Raw genomic sequence first — 13,036 nt, 5'->3', positions numbered from 1 at the left:
AGTCCCCTTCACTAGCACCAGTTCTGGCCAGCCATGAACATACATTATTGTCTCTGGCGTGAAATCAGAGGATGCAGTTGTATGCACAACCACATGTGTGATGACGAGTATAACTTAACAGAAAACTTTGCAAACAAAAAGGTACTGTGGTTTATAGTTAATGATCTTTTGCTGTGACAGCATCTATTTAAACAAAGGTTTTTTTGTTTTAACTGTAATTCCACTGGTTAATTGGAAGACTTGCCCTTTCTTTAAGCATTCACCTATTCCTTTGCAGCAGCTGGAAACTTCCTGTTGAAACAATTAATGTGTGAGAAATGCCACTGAACTAAAGCCATTTTCTTAAATATATAATACCATTTTTTACACCATTGGTTTTTGGGGGGAAGGATTTGCAAAACTTCCAGAGATTCATTGTTCAGCTCTTTTAGAGTATGGACTGAAAACATTTAGGAGTAGGGCCACATTGTGTAGATTGCAATGATACAGCAGAGGAAAAAGATTTACTAGAAATTTTCAACTGTCAGTAGATGGATTGTGGCAGTAATACCTTATTTCAGAAGTCCTTGCCTTTATGAGGAAATAATTAATCTGTGTGATGTCTTTACTTTTAGAGAATATGATGAATGGATCCTTATAATAGAAGTGTGAAAGTATACAATGTTGCAAGGATTTAATTCCTATCTACTTGTATTCCAGAGAAATTTCTGCAGTGTGTGTTGCTTCTTGGAAATCTCCTGTAGCATATCCATGCATTCAAGCCACTGAAGGCTTGGCTTGGATCTTGTTTTGGCTATAAAATCCCCATTGTATACCATGACTTTTAAGTCTTTGAGACTGTGCCTGCAAAACAGCTGGGCAGTCTTAAGGAGGTTTAAGAGCTTTAGATTTAATACTGGACTGTATGCCCTGGTGCACTTGGGAATGACAAATGCTGAGCCCAGGCAGTCCTATGGAGACTTCTGCTGGCACTTGCTCTGAAGACCCACACTCCAGGCTTTCTCTTATCTCCCACCCTATGGCTAGTAAGGTACTTGAGAAAGGGAATTTTTGGCATTGGAAAGAACTTGGAAATATCATTTTACCTCCTCTGACACCTTCTGAAAAAAAGGATAAGCATTTCCTAAATTTGACACAAAGCCAAAGCCTTAGCCTTCTTGATGCTGTCAGCGAATGGAGAGGCAGGGGAAAAGCTTGTATTGATTACAGAAGGTTAACCCCAAAGGGATTGTGAAAATGTGTTTTTTTCACACAGCTTTAAGAAAAATTGTGTGGGCTTCAGAGATGCTAAATTGTTGGTTTGAAGTTGTAAGCTGTGTTTAATGACTTTAGTAACATTGCTATGTAAAGTTGGACCGGCAGATGTTACCCAATATGAACTAGGTGTATATATATATACACTCAGTATGTATGAAGTATGCCTTACAGTATTCATAAGGCTATAGTTTTATCAGTTGATTAGATACAGTAATAAAAAAAAATCCTCCTATAAAAACGTGGGCAGTCTCCTTGTGGAAACAAAGGGGTTTGATATAATATGTTCATTCACACACACAGTTTTTATCCATGATACTGTTGCAGTATATACTGTACACACACAGCTTTATATCTAACAGCATCTAGAAAAGCTACATTAAAAGTACCACAGGCTTCTGAAGTTCTGTTCAATGTTTGCCAATATCATGTGTAAAAAATATTCTTGTCTGATACTGGAAGTGATCCCTATCAGTTCTACTTCATAAAACTCCTAGAGCTTTCATTTTCATGCACCTTCACATTCTTCACAACCAGTGGTATTGATATGCCATTTAACAGCCTATCTCAAGGATGACTGCAGTAAATAAGTACTACTAAAAATATCACAAAGATTGATCTCTTTTTTTTCCTGCCCAGTTATCTAATGCTTAAATTATTAGATAGTTCCCCTGGGTATAAACATGAATAGCAAAAAAAATGCCTTTGAGAAGCAGCATAGAATGTTCTGGACAAGCACTGAATTTTGGGGACAGTTGGGCAAACCTTGACCCAAATGTATACACGTTAAATCACCCTCTCCTATGTAAAGAGTGCAAGATCAGAACAACTATGGTCATCTAGTCTGCCCAGGGTTTTGCCTGGCCAGTTTGTGATGAACTCAGTTTAATTCTACCTGAGCAGGCAGGTGGTGGATTCTGATGCAGACTCCACTGGCACAAAACAAACGTGTTTGCAAGCTTATCCTTCAATGTGACACAGTTTCATTATGCTTCAGATGAGCTGGTCTAATCTGTAATAACAGATCAATAAACCTACGTGCAGTAGCCTTGAGGTGGCAGTTTATGTGAGCTGCTGTACCTGCGCACACCAGTGCGCTCTGTGCGGCCCTGAAACCCTCTTCTCACATCCACACATGCAAATAACTCATAGAAGCATCCAGGACTTTTTGAATGGCCAGTTACAAGCCCCCAGTGCCCATGAAGAATAGCTTCTGCAGCAAAACCATTACTCCTGTTGAACATGACCTGCTGTGTGAAAAATCAGTTTTGGTGCACAGATTTCAAGTGAATGCATGAATGGTATGGGTATGATAGCACTTACCAGGTATGCATATTGATAATAAACGTGTGTAAAAACATCAGCAGGAAAAACAAAAATACATGCATCCTTGCTTGCTCACGTGAAGTTTTCTACAGGTTTGGGACTGAACTAAGATTTATAAGCATTTCCATTTCATCCTCTTGATTGGGCATTTCAAATGTGCAGAGAAGTGGCTAAACCAGCTGAACTACCCTGTGTCTGAAAAATGGCAAAGGAGAAAAGAAAGAGTCTGGAGAGAAGCTCAGAGGTGAGTTACTTCCAACAGTCCTTCAGCAGCATTGAGTACCGCCTTGTTCTCACAGTAGCTTTACTTACTAATATGCACCAACAGATACCACCCCCTAAAAAAGCAAAAGGATCACATTGAGTACCTGACTTCTACCTGTCCAAGAAAAAAATCTTACACTTTCCATTCAGCCAAATGTCCCCAAGCCCAAGGCAACCTAATGCCTTTTTTTCTTTTTACCATAGGTCTTGGTAGCAGAGGCAACAGACATTTTACCATGCACTTCAAGAAGACAAGAAATTTCCACCAGAAACTTGAGATGGAGGAGCACTGGATGTAGAGGATCAAGGTGCAGAGACTGGGAGTACAGAGGGGTGAGTAGCTTCCCAGGGAGCAGTGTGGAGCTCCTGGTTTTGGTTTTGGCTTTTTTTGTAGAGGGAAAATACAGCAGCAATACTTTGAGGAAAGCAGAGAGTAGGTTTAGTGGATTTAGAGCAAAACAACAGAAACAAAAACTGTGGAGATGGACCTTTGCTTAAAATATTGGCAGCATCTTGCTTTGGCTTACACTCCCTTTATTAACTATTGGCTTTCAGAAAGGAGATGCAGCAGTTTCATAACTTTGGTTTGGTAATATAGCACCAATAAAAAAGTAGTGGGTGTGGGGGGGAAGCCATTCCTCCCAAAGCTAAAGCATTCCCAGCTAATGGAAACTGTGACAGTCATTACCACCATAGGGGTTCTGATTACATCTGTTGATACAAGATTGATTTTTCTTGGCCCACAGTCAACTGCCATCTCTGCAAACAGTTCACAGCAATACAGCCCATGGGGGGGTATTTTAGAGCCGCTGACCTAGGCAGCACTGTTTGGTTTACTGTTTTCTCGTGAATGCTCCCAGACATTTTGGTGCCTGCATAAGTATGGGGCTTGCCAGCAGCAGCCAGTGCAGGTCATAAAACACTGTAATAGAGGATTTCCATCTCAGCTGTGACTCTGTCCTGAATTCAGGGCGGCTTTCTCTGAAGCACTGTACTTAAGGGTGTTTATGATTAAGAAGAAATTTCCAGCCTATACAGTAGTTGCAGCTTTTATCTCTTTGGCTTTGATCTCCTCTGTATTCTCTTAAATATAATTAACCTGTCACATCATTTCCCTCCTTCTCACTTTCTCTCTGAAACAACACATTTATGCACAAATTAGGAACTTTAAACAAAGGCAGTTCCAAGGAGTAATAAAATAAATTTGGGACATTTCAGCTTCAGCTCATATATCATTTCCCAGCAAATGTGGTGCATTCCATCCTGGCTAAATCCTGAACCAGATTTTTTTAATTTAATTTTTCCTACCACAGTATATTTTACTGCAATTTCTCTTAAAGTCTGCCATTGCTAACCTGGAAATAGGAGTGTGAACGTTAATATCCTTCTTATAACACAGCATTAAATGAATCTGACAATGCTGGCATCCAACCAAAGCACAAGCTTCACTGACAAATGCACAAACTCCATCTTGTGGTTTGACCCATTGATTAAACTCGTGAAAAAAAATTGTAAGGAAACCTTAAATTCACTGAAACTTTCAACAAAGCTGTGCATTATTCAAAGTTTTAACACAGGCTGAGGAAACTAGGGCTGAGCTTGCCCTCTTAAATGACTTCATACAAGGTCAGTGACTAAGGAGTTACGAAGTGCACAGTATCGCTATGATCGATCCATTTTATTCCTTACTGTGTATGGAGTTCTGCACAACACAAAGGAAAAAAAAACCAAGCTACTTTTAAAAGCTGGTTTGTGTTGTCCTGTTAAAATGTGGATTCAGGCCTCAGAACTTCTGTATCTCCAGCAAGGATTCTCCACTTGTTATTAGTAAGATCTTTCCTAGCATCCGTAATTGCAAAACCCCATTACCTTCCAAGTGCTTAGGTTTATTCTCACGATAGTTTCTCCCATCCCATAGCAGCAAAAGTATTACCATCCTACAGAGGGAGACCTGAGGCACAAAATGATTACATGATTTACCCACTGTCACAACAGAATTTTGAAGTGCAGTGAAATTATAACCCACACTGAAAGACTGCTTTTACACTTATACTAGAATCCTATGCAATAAGAAGAAAACTTTAAAATAGCATGTTAGGAGAGACACCTGGTACAATTAGCTCAACTGAACCTAATAGATTACATGAAAGACTAATGAAACAACTGAATGTACTGTGCTGAATTTCATTAGTAGTATACTTGCTTTACAGTGATGGCTTGCTCAGAAAGACAGGAGCAAGTCTGCTTGTGGTTAACACTGTAACAGACTAATTGCGAAGTGGGATACTTGTTGGACTGTACTTTATCCTGCCAGATCATGTGAAGTTTCTCTAAAATCTACCTGTACAAGGTGTTTCCAAGTTACTAGACCTGTCTAAGTGACCTGAGCCAGGTGAGGGCCACCAGGATGCGTTAGACTTGCTGTGCCTGTGCAGTCTGAGTGTGATGCATTAGTTCTCATGCTTTCTGGGACCACGGGGGCAATTGCACACATGTAAGAGCTTTGTGGCGATTCTGAATGCAGCTATTGCTTAACATCAGTCAAGTGACAAGTTTAGAAAACAGAGATCCTTGGTTTAGTTTATCCATGAGAAGATTACAAAATGATCCATCTGGGTTTACAAATACTTACAGGTTAAAAAAGGTAACACAACTAAATAGGACACCAGATGTTTCTTCAAGCTAATAAAAGAAGACACTGCAAGATGTTGCCAGTGGATGGGAACAGAAGATACATAAGTTTCAGTGATGTTTAATTGATGTGATTTCTTTCACCCTTAATGCAAGTCTCACAATCTAGGGATAAAGCCTCCAACTGCTGTAATTATTTCATTCCTAGCATCTCTGTTTCCACTAATAAAACCAAAATAAAACCTCAAAACCCAAAAATTTATTTTTGTCCCTCAGTGACTACACACAAAACACATTTAAACTATGAACACTGAAGTCTTAAGTATCAGAAGAGGAATGAAAAGATGCCCACAACTTTTTTATGCATGATATTGGCAATGGGGAAATTAAGCTGGGTATGAAATGCACAACAGTTTTGCATGAACATTGGAGGTACATAGGAAGAGATTGTATAGATGGGTTACCCCATTACTTGTAGCTCTTTAATTTGTACAAATATCTGTAATGAAAAAAAAAGGTAGTTCAAACGTTTGGATATGTAAATATTGAAGGTGCTTTGGCCCATGTTGTGTGAAGAGTGAAATTAGATGCCCGTCATGGTTCTTCCTCAAATTTAAGAAAACCCACAGAATATGAGCACCAGCCCCATGGGCCACTCACAAGGCATCCTGGAGAGGTACTCTGTCAGCCTCACACTGCCAATACCCTGCAATACCCTTCCAGCACATTCTCAGAGGGTTTGTCATCTTTCAGCCATGGATCTTTGATACTGCTCTTAAAAGGTTTAAATAGGAGGGAAAAAAAACCACAACCAAAAACCAAAACAAACAAAAATAAAAAAACCACACCAAAACTAGATGCTCAGAATGAAAGGATAAATAAAAATAGAAGTCCAGCATCCCTGAGAATGTGTGACTACTCTGAGTCAGTGTTTTACAGAAAAATGAAGGATAAACAAGTGAGCACACAGCATTTTTAAAGACAGCACATTCTCTTTTTTTTTTTGGGGGGGGGGGGGGGGGGGGGGGGGGGGCGGGGAAGACAGACACGTAATTGAGTCCTGTTAGCATATGTCGTTTAAGGGTTTTTTTTCAGTCACATCAGACATTATCTGATGTAACAAGTTTTGTCAGCAGCTTGGTGTGACAGCACAACATGGCTCGACAGAACCTCAAAGGAGGTGATTGTTTCAGGTGTGTCTTGTTTAGAAACACAGTCTTTTCCTGGGTTCCAGGCTTTGAAATAGTGCCAGGCTGGAGCAGACTCACATTGCTGGAAGATGCAGATATTTTTGCTGTGCTGACAAGACATTCCTTCTAGACACACTCTGTAAAGGCATGTGAAACTGTCACATGTGTCTCATTAAATGAACTGACATGCTGAGGTAGCAGCATACGTTATTATTTATAGAGCCCTACTGTTTCAGGTCTGCACATAAGAAAGTGCCAAATACTATGCAGAACTATCCATACTTTTCAAAGCTGTAAATCTGGGCACTGAATGCATTCATTTTTGAGAGAGAAGTGAAAAGGTGAAGTACAACGAATGGGTAAAAAATGAAGCAAACTATTTGTGAATGCCACCTTAAGGCTCTATTTTGCAGACCACTGCCCATTCATTACATCGATAAATGGTCCTATTTGTCCCATCTAAACTGAAGTCTTACTTGCCCAATGTCCTTGTACTGTACCTGATCCATTGCTGACATCTCTCTCTATGCCAGCAAAACTGATCTGGTAATTACCAAGGACTCATTTGAACAGAAGAAGCAAGAGCCATGCATAGTTCCTCATTCTCACAGAAAAGCCTTCAGGGCATGCTGCAGAAATAGAGGATAAAGTAAAAAGGATGCAGAAAAATATTATTACTTATTACCTGTGATTTACTTGGGTAAAAGATAATGCCAATTCTTCAGTTGTCCAAAGTGGGGCACCGTATTTCTAACTATTGGAGATATCACATAGGACCTAGGTGAGAGAACAGGAGTGTCAGGTTGCCATGATTTAGTACTGGAAGGTTTATTATCATTTATTAGGGCAGGAAGAATTAAAATAATTGAGATTTATCCCTTAAATCAAATAACATCTAAATGTAGTCCTTTTTCTTTGCCAACTCAGTATGACTTAGGGAAGGAAAAGCCCTCTACAGTGGCTGAGATATTATGTAGACCTAGACATAAACAGAAATACCAAGTAAGTTTCACAACCTACTTCAGATCACATAAGAAAGTAGGTGAAATGCTGTCCTCACAGAAATAGGTTCAAAAGTTATATAGCTTGACCATTTCCTAGTCGACTTACAGTTACAAAACACCTTCAAAAGATTATGAACAATTGAGAATATGATAGGAAAATTCAGATTCAAACACTGAATTTTCCCTTACCTGCTGTAAGGAAACAAAGAAAGTGGGACAAAAATTGTGAAATTGAGCACACAGTACAAATTGAATTATCATGGCAGCCAATATTATCTACAACTATGACATTAGCGGATAGCTGTGCAGACTTGAATGACATAATGCGTTGGGAAAAAAAGAAGACAGACGCATACAATTAGGAGATCTATAGCAGCCAAATTTTGTATGAAAACTCCCATCTCCCTCTACCACCTCTAATGCTGGCTGAAGAACTTCGGTTATTTTTATAGCTGGCCTAAAGTTGGTAAAAAAGCTTCACTCATTTTACTTCAATATTTTTAACCTCACAGCCTTTGGAATAGTTTTGGGGACTTACCCACTTATGAATCAGTACAATTAGGGTAAAGTCATTGTGTTATGTTGAAGCATAAAAATAAACTAGCATAAAAATGGGTGTGATAGAAAGGGTCTTAGAAAGCCATGAAGATACGTACAGTATGTAGTGTTCAAAAACAAATGAGAAAGGAGGCCGGGGACCTAAAACAATGCATACACTATATGCTTCAGCTCAGTTATTCCATCTTTGCATACTTGTTTCTTGACTGTATTAAGGTTTATTCTATGTCCTTATTTCTAAATAAAGGAATATTTAAATCAAATTAGTCTTCTGTTTCCCATTTCCCTCTGAAGTCCTGAACAACCTCAACACTTTGAAAGGAGAAGCCTTTCAAGAGCCACTCCGTGTACAGTAACAATTGTTAACATAAGTTGTGTTGATAATACAGATAAAGTCTTCTTTGTGCAGCCAGCACTGTTCTACATACAGTATAAAGGCAGCCATACCAGATCCTTAATTACATTCAGCGGCTTTTTCCTCAAAGGCCTTGAGAAACAACGGTATCTTATTTGTCAAGAGAGCTCAATAGTTAGCAAGTCAGATCCATAATTTTTTATGAGCTTGACATGTTGTTTCTGCTTTCACTGATTAATGAGATAGTGCCCCTTATAGTAGGTCACAAGTTGGATTCTGTGGAATAGGACGTTACAGGTTTACAGCTTTTGGGGGAAAAAAGAAAAAAAAGCACAAAAGCAAGCAAGTACAAGGCACAATGGGCATTGACCAGCTCTTCCTTTGGGACTGTCACTACAGCACCAGGGAACAAATTATCATTTCTCAAAAATTACTGATATTCTGATCTACAAGGCAGACACATTCAAGTTATTTTCATCAGGGAGTGTTTATCCTCACTGACTCTTGCATGTAAGTCTAGTAAGGTCTTGGTACATGTCCCACCGTATGTAGTGTCTTCGGCAACCATAAAGTGTTTCCCAGCAGCATGCTAGCTTTAGGTGCTTTTTCATCACTTTGGAGGAAGGATCACTTCAACACGTTAGCAGTAGCATAACAAGATGGAGAACCTCTTGAAACCACTTCCATTACACAGCGTACCACAGCTACTGACAAGGCACATTACCTACATGATACCCCGATCTTTCACTGCAGCGATTGCACTTTTGTGAGCTGTTAAAGTAGGAATTGCTCTTTTCATCTGCCATAGTCCAGCAATTCTATAGAAACATTTGTTCTTAATTAAATGATATGATGGTCAAATATGCTTTCTTTTTGATCACTGTTTGGGTGATTTATCCCATGTACAGTCCACCTAATAGACAAGTACTTTCAAAAGTAAACATATTAACCAGCTCTTGAAAAACCTATACAAATTATGATTCTAAATCTGCTTGCAGTACATTAATTACATGGCAGAATAAGCAAATATTGATGTGTAATTTAATCTTACAAACTGTCCACAAATGAATACATATGGCTTCAGACAGAGGGTTTCTGTATTTGGCCCTTGGTCTGTGACCAAGCGTTGTAGTTGGAGTCCAAACCAGTTTGCTTCACACAGGGCCCCAATTGTCACAGCACAAACAAAACTAGCAAGCTACATCAAGGCTTTACCTTGTTGGTCAGATGCTAATGTCTGTGCTTTTTCTCCTTCCTCCAGAGGCAAGGCCAGGCCACACCACTCCTCCTTCCTCCAACCACCTCTCCCACGCTCCTCAGGGCTATTTAACCACTTAGCAGGAAGGAGCTACAGCTGCACATCATCCATGTCAATCAACCCACTGCCTGCATTCCTCTACAACCAAGTGTAAAATACACTGCCCTGTAAGGCAGGGAAACATGAGTTTAAGAGTATGCTGCTTAATCATCTGAATTACAGAGCTGAAAAAAATACATCAATGGTAGTTTGTAATTAAAGGTGGCATCACTGAGGACAGAGCAGTGCTTTGGGGTAAAGTGATTTAAGAGGACACAAAAAAGGAAGAGGAAAAAAAGCAGACAGTAATGCCAAAAGCAGCCTCCTGACCAGTGCACTGGGTTTGCGCATCCTGACTGAACGTGTTTTTAGACAGGCTGGTTATGTTTGCAGTGGGCTTTAGGGCAGGACTTAATGGTACGGTGTTCAACATCACCCCACAAGCTGATCTGAACACAGAGCTCAGCAATGTTAACAAAATTAACCGCAATAAGTAACTGCAAAGAATGGCTGGAGGCAGAGGAACATCAGCCTCTTCCGTGGCAGGTATAAAATGCTGAAAATATCCTATTCCTGCCTAAGGGAAGCCAGTGCTTTAATGATACACCTGGCTCTGATGACCTTGAAATACATTTGTTCTTTCTGCATCTGAGCTCTTGCTGCTCTGCCACGCTGACCCCTGCATAGGTACAGTGACCCCACCCACACAGCTCCGGTGAAAGCTGTTTAGAAGTGCAGCTGCCAAAACCAAAAAAGTCTCTGCTTCAGAGATTACCCTGTAGCCCTTGTAGAGTCCAGGCTGGAGCATATACCCACACTGCTGCCCAAGGAGAACCAGCACCGGAGCAAGGGGGTATTCCCTGAAAAAAATCCCATGCTGGAGCAGGTTTATGCTGGACTGCTGTCCACGGAGGATCCACACCAGAGCAGGGGAACAGTGTGAGGGGGAAGGAGCAGCAAGTAGGAGTTATGAACTTACTGCAACTGCCCATTCCCCATCCCCCTGTGCTGTTGAGCAGGGGGAGGTAGAAGAGTGGGAATGAAGGAGTAGAGTTGAGCCTGGGAAAAAGCAGGAGGGGTAAGGTGGTGCTTTAATTTTGTCTTTGTTTCTCATTGTCCAAGTCTATTTTAATTAGCAACAAAATAAATTTATTTTCCCTAAGTCAAGCCTGTTTTGCCCATGATGGTAATTGGTGTCTTTATTTTGATCCGTGAGCTTTTTCATCATATTTTCTTACACTGCTTTACTGAGAAGGGGGAGTCACAGGGCAGCTGGCTGAGTGGCCGGCTGCTGGCCAAAGTTAACCCACCACACATGCATACTGTATCCAGGAAAGAACAAGGCTTAAGTCAGAGCCTAGGAATCTAGCTGATGCTACCAGCAGCTCCGAATGCACTAGGTTTGCTAAGTTTCTCAATAAAACTTAAGGTAGTTAAACAGTTGGGAGAGCAGTTCTGGCTGGGTTTTTGGTTAGAGATTACAGCAAAACTAGGTTGTACCTCCCTTTCACCTCCCAAGAAATAAAACTGTAAACTGAATTGAAACTTGTCTTATTTCCCAAAAGAAAAATGGCTTCTGGGGAATCCTATTTTTTGTTTTCATTAAACACATCCCTTGAACTGTAACACATAGGACAGGCATGTTCTTCTCCTGTCTGGTGAGGACACTTGTCTGATATTCACATAGGTGAACCACTCATATGTATGATGTGATTTGTTAGTTTATTGCAAGCTTAAACACAATTTACAACCCTCTGAAGTGCTGCCTTATCTGACTCCCAGTCGATAAATGGTACACAATGACTTTGGATGTTTACTTAGAATAATTTCACTTAAATACCTGTTAAACTATTGAGAAGGCCAAGACCACGGTGCATAAATCTTCCAGGAACAGAAAGTGCACATGCAAAACACTAAGAAGCAATGGAGCTACAGGAAATAAATTCACAATGTAATAATGAGAGATTATACAGTTGAGACCGGTATGATTGATGAGCTTTATCACAGAAAAATTGCAAAAGCGCTCTGATATCTTTTAGAAAAGGATTATGGGTATCGAAACCTCAGAATTTATTATTCTGATAGATATCATAGGGGAGGTATTTCAAACATCTTTTAGCATAGTGACAAGAGCCTTCGTATCAGGACAGTATGCATTTCAAAGAGTCAATATGCATTTAGTTTCCTTTATTAGAAGAAAGCTGAATATACATAAATACAAAATATTGGAACAGTAGTACTGGATGTGAGCACAAATTAAATACACTCTCCCTTTTCATGTGCCACATTCAGGTGAGGACAAAAGTCCTTCTTTCAAACTCACTTTTATGTTCCTATACTACAAAGTTCCAAATCTAGGAATGATTTTCCATGGAACCCTTAGTGTCTGCAGGATGCACTATATAGGGTTGTCTTGCTAGATAATGCATTTTCTGTCAAGCGTACCAGGCCATAACAGGAATCACCTCTGTCATTTATGCCAGAAGGATGCTTTTCTCTACCAGACTCCTCTGCAAAGTAAAACTTTCCTGTGTCTGACCTCAGAGGTGTTGCATTCCCTCATTGCTGTGATTTCTGCTGGCACACACTGTTCCATAGTGCTGCTCACCTGTCCTGCTTTGGCAATTATGTGCATGTGCAAGGCCAAAGAGTCACCTTCCACGTACAAAGCTTTTCATCATTTCAGGATCTGTGGGTTCCTGAGCATGTGGAAGGGGCACAAGAAGTCAAAGCTGGCTGCACAGACCCTTGAATAAACCAGAAAGGCCTTAGGGCTCCTAGAGGCTGTTCAAGCAGCAGGAGCTGCCCACACTCTCCTCTTTGCACTGGTGCCCTCTAAAAGTCAGAGCACAGGATGCTGTACTTTCTGAAATGAAAAGTCTTGCAGCGTCACTCCCCACAACATGAGACACATGTTTCAAAATTGTTCTCTAATTACACCATGTCTGGCTCCTGCCTGGCTTCCTTACGCTTTGCAGACAAACAGGGGTTTACTTTGAAAAAGCATGCAAAAGGCATGCCTCATTAGAGGCTCAATTACGCAGCTTGCTCAAGGACTCGATGCCTCAGAGTGGGTACCCAGCTGCCTGCAGGACAACGCTCTGTGATACTATGTGCTAGTCAATGATGTTAGTCATTAAGCTCTGTACAAAGTGCA

The 13,036-nt window shown here is 40.4% G+C and overlaps 1 long non-coding RNA gene across 1 annotated transcript in view; it reads right to left on the bottom strand.

The window, feature by feature from the left end:
* LOC114010825 (uncharacterized) overlaps positions 1-13,036 on the bottom strand; it is a 54,372-nt gene that overhangs the window by 28,455 nt on the left and 12,881 nt on the right. Inside the window, exon 2 of the long non-coding RNA XR_003552497.2 lies at positions 7,351-7,442. This is a non-coding gene — a long non-coding RNA (uncharacterized LOC114010825). The remainder of the gene's footprint in view (positions 1-7,350; positions 7,443-13,036) is intronic.

Source organism: Falco peregrinus, chromosome 2 (genome assembly GCF_023634155.1).
Source record: "Falco peregrinus isolate bFalPer1 chromosome 2, bFalPer1.pri, whole genome shotgun sequence".
NCBI lineage: Eukaryota > Metazoa > Chordata > Aves > Falconiformes > Falconidae > Falco > Falco peregrinus.
The sequence above is the reverse complement of the archived record's forward strand: the minus strand, read 5'-3'. Positions and strand labels throughout refer to the sequence as shown.